General features: G+C 42.5%; 1 protein-coding gene across 2 annotated transcripts in view; it reads left to right on the forward strand.

Moving 5' to 3' along the window:
• Positions 1-16,071, forward strand: part of LRFN5 (leucine rich repeat and fibronectin type III domain containing 5) — a 208,063-nt gene that overhangs the window by 145,656 nt on the left and 46,336 nt on the right. The window lies entirely within an intron of this gene.

Below are 16,071 nucleotides of genomic sequence, written 5' to 3' on the forward strand. Positions count from 1 at the left end.
GATGAAATTCATCTTCTTAGCAACAGACCCTTAATAAAACATAAACCGAAAACAAAGCAGGATGCTCTGTTTAAATTTTTTAAGCTAGTGTCAATGTATTATTTTCATAATATCAAGTTTACCTCAAATACTATTGGCCCCCAATGGACCTATAGCTTAAGATCCCTCCACTCTAAGCATTTTGTGGCTTCCTCGAGGGCCCTAAATTAATTTTATTGCACTTGTGTTTGGTATTTTTGCTGTAAACAGGGCAATGCAAAATCCCTTCTTCATTTCACAGGAGTGTCTGGTAACACTGTGCAAATTTGAGTTTACTGTTAGTTTAACATTTCACACATAACCACTTTGTAAGCGCACTGCTGCAGCTGTAAGACAAAGCCCTTGGCTTGAAAATGCAAAGGAGAGCTTTCACTTCCCCCTGTACCTTGTCAATTTTGTCCATCTTCTACATGATTTTTTTTATTTAAATCTTCATATTTATATTCTTTTACATCACTTAAAGCAATGTCTCTAAATTAACAAAACAACAAGAAGTGGAATTGAATATATAGCCTTATTAGAAAGTGGAGTAAAATACATGTGTGTCCCTTTAAAGTGCAAAGTGACACACAAAATATGGTGCACATTTTCACATGTACACCAACATTTGGGTTGTGATTGTCTCTAATTTGTAAGCTCATCTTGGCAGGACCCTTCTCACCTTTGGGTTATTTTTGAGCTGTGCTCTCTTTCAATGCTGGCAAATTCAGAAAAGCAGAATTTAACTTTAACATTAAGCCTTTAATTTGTTTAAATTTCCTTGGCTATGCCCAAAGCATCAGTGATGTCATAACATAATAAATATAAATAATATAAATAAAACAGAAACAGAAACATATAGTAAAAATACTTAACATCCAGCAAGTGCTGGATTTAAAATATTTTTTTTTTACAGACATATCTAAATTCATCATTAAATGGATAAGGACAGCAAGACTGTTATCCAGTAAGAGCCAAGGTCAAGACCATTACATCATTATTGTGTAAATCATATATAAGTCAAAGTAAAGTCAACATGATCCAATCAATGTATGGTGAAAGGAGAGAAGAAGCCATATTGCTGATACTGAATGGTACGCCAAGCATGGTGTTTGTGTGCTGTGCTTATTAGTTGAGCAATTAGGTTCATGAACTAGAAATCATTAAATGCTGATAGAGCATTCCAAAACATGCCAATACTTTCCACAAATTATGTCGATAGATTGACAGACAGATGGATGGACAGGAGTATGGGTGTTGCTAGAGGGAGGGCTTGAGATGCTGAATCCCTGGATTTGGAACTCTTTATCCATAGATATCTACAGATGGTGGAGGGGACAGGAGGATATTAGTGTTTTCAAAGCAATCACCTATTGTAAAAAAAATTATCAGTAGTGCAGTGTCAAGATCCTAAAAGGGAGGGTTGGTTCCCCCCAGATGACTGTCAGAAGGGAGTGCTGCAAAACAGGTCTTTTCTGCACACCTCTCTAATAGCTAGCAAGATGGGATCACATTGAATACCTGGTTGTTTCCAGCAATGATTTTATTAGGATCCCAGAGAGTATGAGCAGCCACTGTTCATGGGTAGAGAGGAAGTAATCTGTTATGACATATCTGTATCGCTCTGTCAGCATAGAGGTCCTTAGGTCATCAATTGGGCTAAAGCCTCAGGTGTTTCTGGAACCTAGCAGCACCCCTGGACAGATTGTCTTGAGTTGTAACAAAAAAACACCCACACTCTGGTTCCACCTACTGATCCAGCCATTATCTCTGGAGGTTCTCTGTGTGATAACAGACATCACCAATCCATCCAAATAGCTGATACATTTATGTATTTATTAGGGTGTAAGTCACCACAGCAATGCAGCATTTCAGCGTTTCATGATTAAGGCTCGGACCACCCGAAACGTCGCACAGCTGAGGTGACGTACCCTCTAATAAATACAGTTACCACTTCATTCCTGGAATGCTGCCCAGCCCTCTGTTCTTTAGATTGTCTTTAGTTAACATTTACAGAGCAGTGTCCCAAAAATATAATTAGCACATGTTATATCGTTTTACTTTAACACTTTAATAGTGGCACGTTTCCTTTGCAGTACATACCAATATAAATGAATGTATAAATATATATTACAAGTTGGTTTGTAGCAGTTTAGTTGCAATAAATGTTATTTAGCTCTTGATATTTTTAGGCTAGGATTAGTTATGCAGTGTTAATGTTGAGACTAGGGATTGGATTGCGTAGTTGTTTAAATCCTTTAATGTTAGGGCGGTATTGGAGAATATATACGTAGTAAGAGCTATTCTATATACGTAGTAAGAGCTATTCTATATACGTAGTAAGAGCTATTCTATATACGTAGTAAGAGCTATTCTATATACGTAGTAAGAGCTATTCTATATACGTAGTAAGAGCTATTCTATATACGTAGTAAGAGCTATTCTATATACGTAGTAAGAGCTATTCTATATACGTAGTAAGAGCTATTCTATATACGTAGTAAGAGCTATTCTGATTCCATTCTGGGGTTGGCCACCATTTCAGTTTTATGGTGGGAGCTTTTGCTCACAAGTATAACTCCTGGACAGAACTATGATATATATGTCAATGTCTGGGTGAGATTAAGGTAGCCCAAAATGCACAGTGGCAAGCCATGCATTATTCTCTGTTCAGTGTAAGGAATAATTGTGCAGATGATGTCTCCGTCTGACCTTTATGAGTATTTTAAACATGATCTGCATTTTGAAATAACAGACAGCTTTTGGAATGCATAAACAATATATATGCAAACACACAATACAGTTCCATTGGTATTGAAATAGTAAAATCATGTTTTATCTGTAAATATATATATAAAAAAACCTACAGTTACAAAGAATGTCATTTATCTGGAAAAAAAAGATAAAACATTCCATTCAATGCAGGTTTATAGAGTTCTTTTTTGAGATTATCACTGCCAATCCTAGCTTCAATTTCAGACACTTCTCCGATACACAATGTTTATGATTTATTATTTCAGACAGACAATGGCAGTCACGAGATTTGAATTTTAAGTAGCGTGTCAGGAAGATAAGATTTTCAAACTGCAGTATTTTCTTTAACCATTCACACTGAGCATTGGTCCTATATATCAGTGTTATACAGAATGTCATTTATGGAAATAACAAAATTACATCATAAAACCATTCATTACGCAGTCATATATATATATATATATATATTATATATTATATATTTATAATGTAGTCTACTATTCATTTTAATGCCTTGAAAGATTTTTAAAGACACATTACTTGGGTTAAATAATGGAGATTTATTTAGACATTATGGTAATGTATTCCACTGTACTCCATTACTGTAATAATTTCTAATGTAACCTAATGATTGTTCCAATGAAAGTCAGACACTTCATCCACACAAGGCTCGTTGAAATTCAACATTTTAAAAGGACCATCTAGTGAGGCACCTGTTATAGAGAGAGGTGCAAATCAATTAGTTTAGGCAGGCTCTCATATGGTATACAGAACAGAAATACTGCACTCCTGTGAACATGCATACACAATAAGGGTGAAGTTGGTACCAAATGATACAAAATATATGGCACTCAACTTCGAGCTAGCTTTAAAAATGTATATCTCCTCATTTACTGTCTGAAATGTTTACATGGCATGAGCACTGAAGTCTAGCATGAAAGGACACTTTTAAATTTGCTAAACTGATACAATGTTGTTTTGGCCATATCAGTGTCCTGGCTTCAGGTCAATAATGCCATGCTAATGATTTGTATCTTGATTAAATATGGCTTAGCAAGTCATTCCTCAATTTTGATGGCAGGCTGCCACCCCTCCTCCCCTACCCCCTCTGACAGTGGCAGAAGGAATAGCTCTGCATGACAGAATAGCTTAATTTTGAGGCTACTAATACATTGCCATATACTTAGACATTTGGACACTGTGAACTTTGATCACCTCTAAGGAGGAGTTCCAGGCTCAGCGGGGGTTCCACAGACACACAGAGGGAGCAGCGTAGAGAACAGGATAACTAGGCTGCTACTCAACTTTATTCCCCTCACCCTTATCCCTTTATTATCCCCCTCTCCCCATTATCCTGACTCATCTCACCCTTTTCCTTCTGACTAATGGTGACAAGAGTATGAATATCTCTGGTGGGCCCTGATATGCCCAGTAACAAGGGGTGTAAAGAGGGGGCAGAGGACTATATACATAGGCTCATGGGTTGCAGGAGAAGATACCAGAATTGCCTGCAAGCTGAGACCAGCTCACACGAATAATGGACACTGACGTAGGTTTCTCCTCATACAAAAACAAAAAAACAAAAAAAAAAACACAGTAAAATATAGATTATATTGACTGACTTCTGTGACCCAAGGAGAGAAGCCGGTAAAAAAAAAGGGCGGACAATGGTCAACTAATAATTATAATGCTCGAGGTACACCCTGCTTACTAGTTTCACTGTATGCTTGTCGTACCATATGATGACTTCAAAATTCAACAGAGCTATATGAATAACAATTTGAGACCTGTGCCTCTCCTTCTTAATTAGGCATGTGCATGGGGAAAATATTCGTCTCGGATCGGCATTCCGAAATTCGGGACTTCATCAATTCGGGACTTCATCAATTCGGGACTTCGGCAATTCGGCACTTTGGAACTTTGGCACTTGACCACTTCGGAACTTCGGCAACTTCGGAACTTCGGATCTTAGACACTTCGGAACTTCTGCAACTTCGGAACTCTGGCATTTTCGGGACTTTTGTTGCAGCCGCTTGGTAGATAACTCCCTAATTCCCACGGTATTAGGGAGTTATCTACCAAAAGGCTGAAATACCTAAATTGGTCTTTCAGCCAAATTTACTAATACTAAATAAAAATGACTTAGTATTATTAAATTGTGCCCCTACTCGCAATACCGCGAGTAGGGGCATGTCTATTAAACAGTGAGCAGCCTGTGGCTGCTCACTGTTAAAAAAAAAAAAAGGGTCCCCCCTCCCTGAGCGGGTGGGGGCCCTAAAGTAAAAGAAGGGGGGAGGACCTATTGTCCTCCCCACCGGCCCCCACCCCTGAGCGGAGGTGGGGGCCCTAAATAAAATGGGGGGACCTACTGTCCTCCCCCTGGCCCCCACCCCTGAGCGGTGGGTGGGGGCCCTAAATACAAATTAGGGGGACCTAATGTCCAACCCCCTGGCCCCCACCCTTGAGCGGTGGGTGGGGGCACTAAATACAAACTGTGGGGGACCTATTGTCCTCCCCCCTGGCCCCCACTCCTGAGCGGTGGGTGGGGGCCCTAAACAAAAATAAGGGGGGGACCTATTGTCCTCCCCCCGGACCCCACCCCTGAGCGGCGGGTGGGGGCCCTTAATACAAATGGGGGGACCTAATTTCCTCCCCCCTGGCCCCCACCCCTGAGCGGTGGGTGGGGGCCCTAAACAAGAATAAGGGGGGGACCTAATGTCCTCCACCCTGGGCCCCACCCCTGAGCGGTGGGTGGGGGCCCTAAATAAAAACCCCTAGTCAAACCCCTAGTCAAACCCCAAACCCCTAGTCACCCCCTCCCCCCCCAAAAAAAACTCCTACCTACCCCCCTCACCCTAAAAATAATGAGGGGGGACCATTTAACTAAGTACCTTTAAAAATAAAAATAAACTTACCATTCAATGTTTTCTTTCTTCTAAAATCTTCATTTTTCAGCCCCAAAAAAGGCCAAATAAATATCCATAATAACCGACGCACTAAAAAAATAAAATATTGGTGGTTTAATATGTATTTAGGGCCCGACCCACCGCTCAGGGGTGGGGGCCAGGGGGGAGGATATTAGTTCCCCCCCCTTATTTTTGTTTAGGGCCCCCACCCACCGCTCATTGGTGGGGGCCAGGGGGGAGGACATTAGGTCCCCCCCCCCATTTGTGTTTAGGGCCCCCACCCACCGCTCAGGGGTGGGGGCCAGGGGGGAGGGCATTAGGTCCTCCCCCTCTTACTTTTGTTGTAAGTGTTGCAAACGCTCTTTGTCCTTTAGCTATAGGATCTTTAATGTTGAGTTTTTTTTAATGTAATTTTTTATATTATATGTTAATGCTTTATCTATGTAATCTATTGATAGCCGGGTAGTTTTTACATCATAGTTTACCTCTAAGATTTCCCAGGCAGCGGGTAGGCTTGTACATTCTGTTTCAAATGAAGTGCAATTTATTGGAATCTTGGCTAATCGGTGGATCATCTATATTCTGTAACTCTGAAGTGCCATATGGACGTTTCACAAAACAAACAAAACAGACGAGGGATGAACAGATTAGTTCTGCCTGTGGAGCCAAAAAGATGATGATGGATGGGAAACAAGATGATTGATGATTAAGGGGCAGCGCTAAGTGTAAATTGAATTAAAGATAAAGTGAGACATAAACAACATATACAGTTAATAAATACATAATGTATGAATTGAGATTTCTTAGTGCTCCTCCTTTTCTCTCTATTGGTTACTTCTTCTCACTTGATCTGTGAACCACATTATATTATGGATATATTTTACAGTACACTGATGGCCCTTTTTGATGACCTTGTGGTTTATCTGATTTGTTTCTGAATCAGGTTTTCACTAAGTCACCGTATGGCCAAAATGTGGTTATCCCTAAAAAATTTATGTATTCAGCCAAACCATATTTTCTTTCTGTTCAAAGTCTACTGAGAAACAAAGGTAGTTTCAGCTAACTCTGAATAATGTACACATTAAAATGTCCTTGCTAACAATATCATAGTCCCACATTATTCTGAGGAAAAAGTGCTAGTAAACTATATGAGATTTAGTGAGGGAACATTTTGTACTGGTTTTATGAAAAATCTAATCACTCCTTGTGATTATAGGTGTTTAAAATGTGCTTAAATCTTCGTCTTCAATTGTATTCTTTTTAGAGAGAAATTCTAAAAACAATATTGGTCCAATTCAAGTATAGAAGACTCATTAAAACTCAACTTATTTTATTATAAGTCAACAGTGATGTGTAGTCTGGTTTAAAAACTAGTATCTTGATTCTCACCATCGGGACTCCTGAGCTTTTTTCTTTCATCTGTAGCTAATGATTTACCATCACATCATTTGTCATCATTCTGTACATCGATCTTAGTATCAGACACAATTTAACCAACGGATGGAAGGACATATTCATTAGCTCCCTTCTCCTCCTTCTATATGTTACCCCCAGCATTGTCAGATGATAGTCCCTCTGAGACATTCCTGCTTTCACCTTAATTTATCATCTTCTAGCTTGTCTCCAATATGCCAGTGGCAAAACTGCTAAATGCAACATCATGATCACCCTAGAAGGTATTGTTGTATCGTAAACCAATTTTGTAAAACTTGCACTTGTTTGGAATTGATAGAAGATGGTTCTACTTTTGCTGCTGTTAACCAAATGAAATTGTGTGAATTAGTTTTTCATGTCTTCACTATGAAAATATAGCTAAAATGACAATTACCATAAATAGTTATGACATCATCATAGAAAACACAGAATGTGACGGCAGATAAGAACCATTCGGCGCATCTAGTCTGCCCAATTTTTCAAAAAGACTTTCATTAGTCCCTGGCCTTATCTTATAATTAGGATAGCCTTATACATATCCCATGCATGCTTAAACTCCTTTACTGTGTTAACCTCTACCACTTCAGCTGGAAGGCTATTCCATGCATCCTCTACCCTCTCAGTAAAGTAATACTTCCTGATATTATTTTTAAACCTTTGCCCCTCTAATTTAAGACTATGTCCTGTTGTTGTGGTAGTTTTTCTTCTTTTAAATATAGTCTCCTCCTTTACTGTGTTGATTCCCTTTATGTATTTAAATGATTCTATCATATCTCCCCTGTCTTGTCTTTCCTCCAAGCTATACATGTTAAGATCCTTTAACCTTTCCTTGTAAGTTTTATCCTGCAAACCATGAACCAGTTTAGTAGCTCTTCTCTGAACTCTCTCTAAAGTATCAATATCCTTCTGGAGATACAGTCTCCAGTACTGCGTACAATACCCCAAGCAGTGGCGGATCCAGAGCCTGATCTCGGGAGGGGCACTTGTAGATTATTTAAATAAATAATCCTGGCACAATAACCACTACAGCTCAGTGCAGTAGTTATGGTGCCAGTAGTGCCAGGATCCCACCCAGAGTAAGTAGTCATACTGTTTAAGAACAGTTTGACAACTTACCTGGGGTCTGCTGGGGTATAGGGCATAGGAGCAGTGGTCTGTGTTAGGGGTGAAGTGTGTGTGAAAGGTGCAGTGTGTGTGTGTGAGGGCGGCAGTGTATGTCAGGCTTGCAGTGTATGTGTGGGGCAGTATGTGTGTATGGGGGCAGTGTATATGTGTATGGGGCAGTGTTTGTGGGACAGTGTGCATATGTGGGACAGTGTGCATATGTGGGGCAGTGTGCATATGTGGGGCAGTGTGTGTATGTGGGGCAGTGTGTGTATGTGGGGCAGTGTGAATGGGGGCAGTGTGTATGGGATCAGTGTGTTTATGGGGTCAGTGTGTGTATGGGGGCAGTGTGTGTGTATGGGGGGCAGTGTTTGTGGGACAGTGTGTGTATGGGGACAGTGTGTGTATGGGAGCAGTGTTTGTGGGACAGTGTGTGTATGGGGACAGTGTTTGTGGGGCAGTGTGTGTATCAGGACAGTGTTTGTGGGGCAGGGTGCGTATGGGGGCAGTGTTTGTGGTGCAGTGTGTGCATGGGGGCAGTGTGTGTATGTGGGGCAGTGTGTGTATGGGGGGCAGTGTGTGTAGGTGGCAGTGTGTGTGTATGGGGACAGTGTGTGTATGGGGACAGTGTGTGTATGGGGACAGTGTGTGTATGGGGACAGTGTGTGTATGGGGACAGTGTGTGCATGTGGGGCAGTGTGTGCATGTGGGGCAGTGTGTGTGTAGGGGGCAGTGTGTGTGTATGGGGACAGTGTGTGTATGGGGACAGTGTGTGTATGGGGACAGTGTGTGTATGGGGACAGTGTGTGTATGGGGACAGTGTGTGTATGGGGACAGTGTGTGCATGTGGGGCAGTGTGTGCATGTGGGGCAGTGTGTGTATGTGAGGGTGGCAGTGTGTGTATGAGGACAGTGTTTGTGGGGCAGGGTGCGTATGGGGGCAGTGTTTGTGGTGCAGTGTGTGCATGGGGGCAGTGTGTGTATGTGGGGCAGTGTGTGTATGGGGGGCAGTGTGTGTAGGGGGCAGTGTGTGTGTATGGGGACAGTGTGTGTATGGGGACAGTGTGTGTATGGGGACAGTGTGTGTATGGGGACAGTGTGTGTATGGGGACAGTGTGTGTATGGGGACAGTGTGTGCATGTGGGGCAGTGTGTGCATGTGGGGCAGTGTGTGTATGTGAGGGTGGCAGTGTGTGTATGGGGACAGTGTTTGTGGGGCAGTGTGTGTATGGGGACATTGTATGTGTGTAAGGGGGGTAGTGTATGTGTGTATGGTGGGCAGTGTGTGCATGGGGGCAGTGTTTGTATGGGGGTAGTGTGTGTATATGGGGGCAGTGTGTGTATGGGGACAGTGTTTGTGGAGCAGTGTATGGGGGGCAGTGTATGTATGGGGGGAAGGAGGGTAGGGAAGCTTTTTAATTAAAAAAAATGTATTTCATAAAATATATATATCGCGCTCCAGGGCTAGAGTTCACTCTCACTAGATTTGGAGCGTTGCCGTGGTAACCGCGGCAACGCTCCGTGCTCGCGAGAGGAGGACCTGGAGGAGCTGCAGGTAAGAGCTCCCGGGTCCTCTCTCCCTCCCTGCCGGCTGTCAGCACAGTGCCTGCGGACCGGGGAGGGAGATCACTGATCTCCTTCCCCGGTCCGCAGGCACATAGCAGGGCTGGCACTTGGACAATGCCAGCCCTGCACTAGCCGGCAGGGGGGAATCTCAGGGGGGGGCAATTGCCCCGTTAACCCCCCTGTATCCGCCAATGACCCCAAGTGAAGTTTCACCAGTGTTCTGTACAATGGCATGAGCACGTCCCTCTATCTACTGCTAATACCTCTCCCTATACAACCAAGCATTATGCTAGCATTTCCTGCTGCTCTATTACATTGTCTGCCTACCTTTAAGTCATCAGAAATAATCACCCCTAAATCCCTTTCCTCAGATGTTGAGGTTAGGACTCAAATATTCTGTACTCTGCCCTTGGGTTTTTACGTCCAAGATGCATTATCTTGCACTTATCCACATTAAATGTAAGTTGCCACAACTCTGACCCTTTTTCTAGTTTACCTAAATCATTTGCCATTTGGCTTATCCCTTCTGGAACATCAACTCTGTTACATATCTTAGTATCATCAGCAAAAAGACATACCTTACCATCAAGACCTTCTGCAATATCACTAATAAAAATATTAAAGAGAATGGGTCCAAGTACAGATCCCTGAGGTACCCCACTGGTGACAAGCCCATGCTTTGAATATACTCCATCATTGTGTCATTAGTCATGACTATGCAATATTTTCCCTCTTCTATATTTTATGGACATTGTACATGTATATACAGTAGACAAGATGCCATAATAACCAGATCTGAGGTAAACAGAAACACTCTTATACCTATATTCTGTCAGTCCAATAAAAAAGATATACCGTATATACTCGAGTATAAGCCGAGTTTTTCAGCACATTTTTTGTGCTGAAAACCCCCAACTCGGCTTATACTCGAGTCAATAGTCTGTATTATGGCAATTTGCATTGCCATAATACAGACAGGGGCTGTGGGGACTGCAGAGAGCATTTACTTACCTCTCCTGCAGCTCCTGTCAGCTCTCTCCTCCTCTGCGCCGTCCGTTCAGCACCTCGGTCAGCTCCCAGTGTAAATCTCGCGAGAGCCGCGGCTCTCGCGAGATTTACACTGGGAGCTGACAGAAGAGCTGACCGGCCGGCGCGGAGGAGGAGAGAGCTGACAGGAGCTGCAGGACAGGTAAGTTACAGCTTTGCCAGCCCCCCTCTCCCCCCCACTGAACTGCCAATGCTGGACCACCAGGGAAGGAGAGCCCCCCTCCCTGCCATATATCAAGCAGGGAGGGGGGACGAAAAAATATATATAATAATAATACAATAAAAAAATAATTAAATTAAATAAAAAATACCTAACTGCCCTTACAAACATAGAACAGGGCTGCGAGAACACCAAAGCTAAGCAGCCTCACTAAGCAGTAATCTCCGCACAAAAATAGCATTATACAGCCTGCTGCCACCCATTGCATGTGTACATTTGTCACTGACACTATAACTGAGGATGTGTAAGGCTTATGACTGTGTTATTGAATATGACTGTGCTTGTAAACACAACGCATTGATACTTGTTCTTGCTATAACCCAAATAATGTGAAATGTATACCGTGTGTACAAAACCAATAAAATACAAATTAAAAAAAATTAAATAAAAAATAAGAAGAAATAATAATAAAAATAAATATTAAAATAATTAAAATTGCCCACCCCCCACCAAGGCTCTACAACACACACACACTGCACTCACACACACACACACTGCACTCACACACACACACACACTGCACTCACTCACACACACACACTGCACTCACACACACACACTGCACTCATACACACACGCTGTACTCATACACACACACGCTGCACTCATACACACACACGCTGCACTCATACACACACACGCTGCACTCATACACACACACGCTGCACTCTTACACACACACGCTGCACTCTTACACACACACGCTGCACTCTTACACACACACGCTGCACTCATTATACACACGCTGTAAATTAATATTCAATTAATATTTTTTTTAGGATCTAATTTTATTTAGAAATTTACCAGTAGCTGCTGCATTTCCAACCCTAGTCTTATACTTGAGTCAATAAGTTTTCCCAGTTTTTTTGGGTAAAATTAGGGGCCTCGGCTTATATTCGGGTCGGCTTATACTCGAGTATATACGGTAATTACAAACTGCAATATTTTTTTTTTGCCAATATATATGCATATATATGTGGTACATTGGTAAGCCACAACTGACAGGTGGAGTGAATAACATTGATTATATCATTACAGTTAGACTTAGGCATTCATTTACGGATGAAAATGTTTCCGGACGAATTTGGGCTATTTGTCCAAAAGATGACCGAACAAATACAAATTACAATGAATGAAACAAGAATGAATTGCTTGTTGGACAAAATTTCATCCTGTACTCATTTGTTTATTTGTTTAATATTACAAGGAGGGAGCTACTGTACCCGTCTGGGGACCCCTAGTTTCAAGAAGGGAGGTGGGGAATTATTATTATTATTATTTTTTTTTTTTAATTTGACAATTTTTATTTTCATAAAGTCAATGGGGTGCAGAAGGAAGAAGGGGAAATTGTTGGGGTGTTAAGTTATACAACAGTTTTTACCATTCATATCATGCCTCGGGAGGAAAGAAGAAAAACATTCGCAATTATTCATAACTGCACAACAGTTGACCCTTGGTATAAAGGGGGGGGGGTGAGATCTCCCCTTGAATGTACCTAGTTGATAGCGTATAGTGCACTGAGGCCGCATGGGTTTACTCTTTATGTATAACACATTGTGTCCTGAGTTTGCTTAGCCTTGCAAGTCTCAGACTGGCCTATGTACAACATCTCTTTCCTGGTAGAGTACAATACAGCTTGGGTTTGGGCTTTTCAACTGGGAGTGAACAGTGGGGGGGGTACAGAAAAAGGAAAAGGGAAGGGGGATGGGTGAAGAAGGTGGGGTGGTGTTTGGTACTCCAGTACTCCAGTATGGCCCTAGGTCGTAGTAAGTAGTAGTGCTCGAGTGTGATATAGAGTTGGATTACATGCCACGGTAGGTTCATACTCTAGATGAGTTTATTATTCTGTACGTGGAAGCTTCAAGTACATCTGGGGGGAGGTTGCTTCCATTCTGGGCATGGGACTCTGTGTGTGTGTGGCATTGAAGGTTCGTACCATGTCAGTGACTTTGACATTCTCTTGTTGTAACCACTTTGTTAGTGCTATGTTGCATTAAATATCGTTCACCTTATCCCAAAAATCTGCCCATGGTGCCCAGGACATCTGAAAGGACTTTCTTTGTGGGGCCGTTTTGGTCATCATGCCTTCATATGTGTGGAATTGGTGGATTTTAGTTAGTAATTGGGCTTTAGTGGGTTGCTATGAGATTACGTACTGCCAGTGCAGTGATTGCTAATATGCATTTTACCGACTTTGGAGTCGAGTGCGGGTAGGAGAGAATCTGTTTTAGCTGTTTAAAGAAAGTAGGTGGGGCATGTATGTGGAGGAGGCGGAATATATAGTAGCTTTGGCAGGAGGATCATTTTAATAGTATTTATTCTGCCTAACCATGTCAGTTTAACCGGTTTCCATCTAAGGCATTCCGCTTTACAGAGGTGTATTAGTGTTTTATAGTTATAGTGGTACATACGTTCTACGGTGGGCGCTATTTTGACCCCTAGATAGGTAATGTGATCTTCCTTCCAATCAAACTCATAGGTCCGTGTGAGGTCTTGGACCAGAGTATGCGGGAGTCCATCAGGCAGAGCCTGTGTCTTAGTTTGATCTGGTTTGTAATATGCCACTCTACCATAAGTTTTTAAGAGGCGCATTAAAGTTGGTAGCGACGTGGTAACATTGCTCAATGTGAGAAGGACGTCGTCAGCGTCTGGATAGTTTGTATTCGCTTGGGCCTATTTCTATTCCTTTAATGTCTGGATGGTGTCTAATGATATGCGCTAATGGCTCCAAGGATAGGACAAACAATAATGGGGACAGCGGGCACCCCTGTATGGTACCATTGGTGATGTTGAATGGTGTGGACAAAAAGCCCGCATGTGCTACTTGTGCAGTCGGGCTGTTATATAGAGCCATGATTCCAGATATTATTGGCGGTGTGAAGCCAAATACTTGAAGGACATGTTGCATATAGTCCCAATTGAGCCTGTCGAAGGCCTCCTCTGCGTCTAGCACCAAGAGAAGGCCTTCTTTGAGGCTAGTGTGGGCATGTACATGGATGTTTAAAATCTTTCGGGTATTGTCCGAGCCTTGTCTCGTTTTAATGAATCCGGATTGGTCATTATAAGTCAGTTTTGGGAGAATGTCATACAGTCGGTTTGCTAAGAGCTTAGCGTAGAGCTTCACGTCTCCATTGAGCAAGGAGATCGGTGGAAGGTTGTGGCATTGTGTAGGGGATTTGCCTAGTTTTGGGAGGGTAGAGATGTGTGCTCTCAGCATCTCAGGGGGTAGTGATCCCTTCTCAAAGGATTGGTTGAATAATGCGGCTAAGTGTGGGCATAGGATGGGTGCGAACGTTTGGTAGAACAAATTTGTGTAACCGTCTGGACCTGGTGCTTTGTGTTTAGGCATTTGTGTTACAGTTTTCTCTATTTCCTGTGTGGTGAATGGTGCGGTTAGAGAGGCAATGTCAGGTGTTGGTGTAGGAAGGCTCGCCTTCGCTAAGAAGGTTTGGATGAGAGATGGAGGAGGTGGAGTCACCTCAGGGTCTTTCTTAAGGTTATAGAGTGTGCTGTAATAGGAGGCAAATGCATCTACTATATCTTGTGGGTTTGTGTGTTTTTGGTTCAAGGAGGTGTTAATGTAGGCTATTCTCGAGTTAGCAGAGCGCGCCTTGAGCTGTGCTGCCAGCAGTGCGCCTGATTTGTTGCCTTGAGTGAAGAAATTGTGCTTATAGAGTCTAAGCATATAGATTGTTTTCTTAAATACTAGGTCTCTGAGTTTAGTTTGCAGTGATAGGAGTTGGTGTTTTATATCTTTTGAAGGGTTGGATTTGTTCTTGTGTGTGAGGTCTGTTATCTCAGAGATCAGCGTGGTGTATTCTTTGAGCTGTTGTTTTTGGCATAGCTACCTGCTCTAATGAAGAGACCACGCATGACAGCTTTGTGTGCTTGCCGTGTAGTCGATATGTCAATTTCAGGGGTCATGTTTGAGTGGAAGTAGGAGAGCAAGTCAGCTTTGATTTGGTCCACTACTCTCGGGTCTAAAAGTAGGGAGTCGTTATTTCTCCATGACCCTTTGCCTGCCGTAGGGAACTGTTCAGCCAGAGCTAGTGTTATTGGTGCATGATCAGACCAGGTAATCAGGCCAATCTGGGCTGACAGAACCTTGTGCATTGTTGTGGCCGGCAGAAGAAATCTGTTGATTCTGGTGTAAGTGTTGTGGACTGGGGAGTGGAAGGTATAGTCTCGCTCTAAGGAGTGAAGGATTCTCCAGGGGTCCAGAAAGTTATTATGTAGAATCTGGTTGCATAGTTGGGAGGTGGATTTGTGTTGTTTGCGTGCAGATGCTTTGGTGAGTTTGTGGGCTGATGTGGAATCGAGAGAACAGTCTAAAAGGAAATTAGTGTCTCCCCCTATGATGAGTTCTCTGAATGTATACAGGTTGGCCAGGGCAAATATGTTGTCCAGAAATTCTGTTCGATTTGTGTGAGGGCCATATATATTAAGCAGTGTATATGGTTCGTTATTGATATAGCATTGGAGCAGTAGGTACCTTCCATGTCTATCCTCAATTTTCTTAACCAGTGAGAATGCAACTGTTTTCCCTATCAGGATGGATACCCCTCTCTTTTTTTTCTTATAGCATGAGTGAAAATCATGTGGGAATAGTTTGGAGCAGAACTTGGGACGGGTACCCCATTTGAAGTGGGTCTCCTGGTAGAACGCTATATGGGCTTTATGTTTCTTCGCTTCTTCCAATGCTAACCTGCGTTTATGGGGGGAGTTCAGACCTTTGACGTTTAGAGACAAAAAATTAAGCGTCATTTAGGTAGGTGATGTCTGGTGGCTAAGTGGTCATTGGGGTGGGCTGCAATGTTCCTGGTGGTGTCTGGTTTGGAAACATTACTTGTGCGCCATAGTGGAATAGCTTGGCATGCTATCATTAGTGTTTTATAGAGCGGTGCATGAGGATAGAACAGAGAGGTTTGGGGCTCTAGTTCACATATTTGATTGCCAGATGTCCTTGTGATGGTGCCTTCATGGGGCAATCCGTTCAATGTGTCAACGTGGCTGTGGTGTATGGT

This window comes from Pelobates fuscus, chromosome 13 (assembly GCF_036172605.1).
Source record: "Pelobates fuscus isolate aPelFus1 chromosome 13, aPelFus1.pri, whole genome shotgun sequence".
Taxonomy (NCBI): domain Eukaryota; kingdom Metazoa; phylum Chordata; class Amphibia; order Anura; family Pelobatidae; genus Pelobates; species Pelobates fuscus.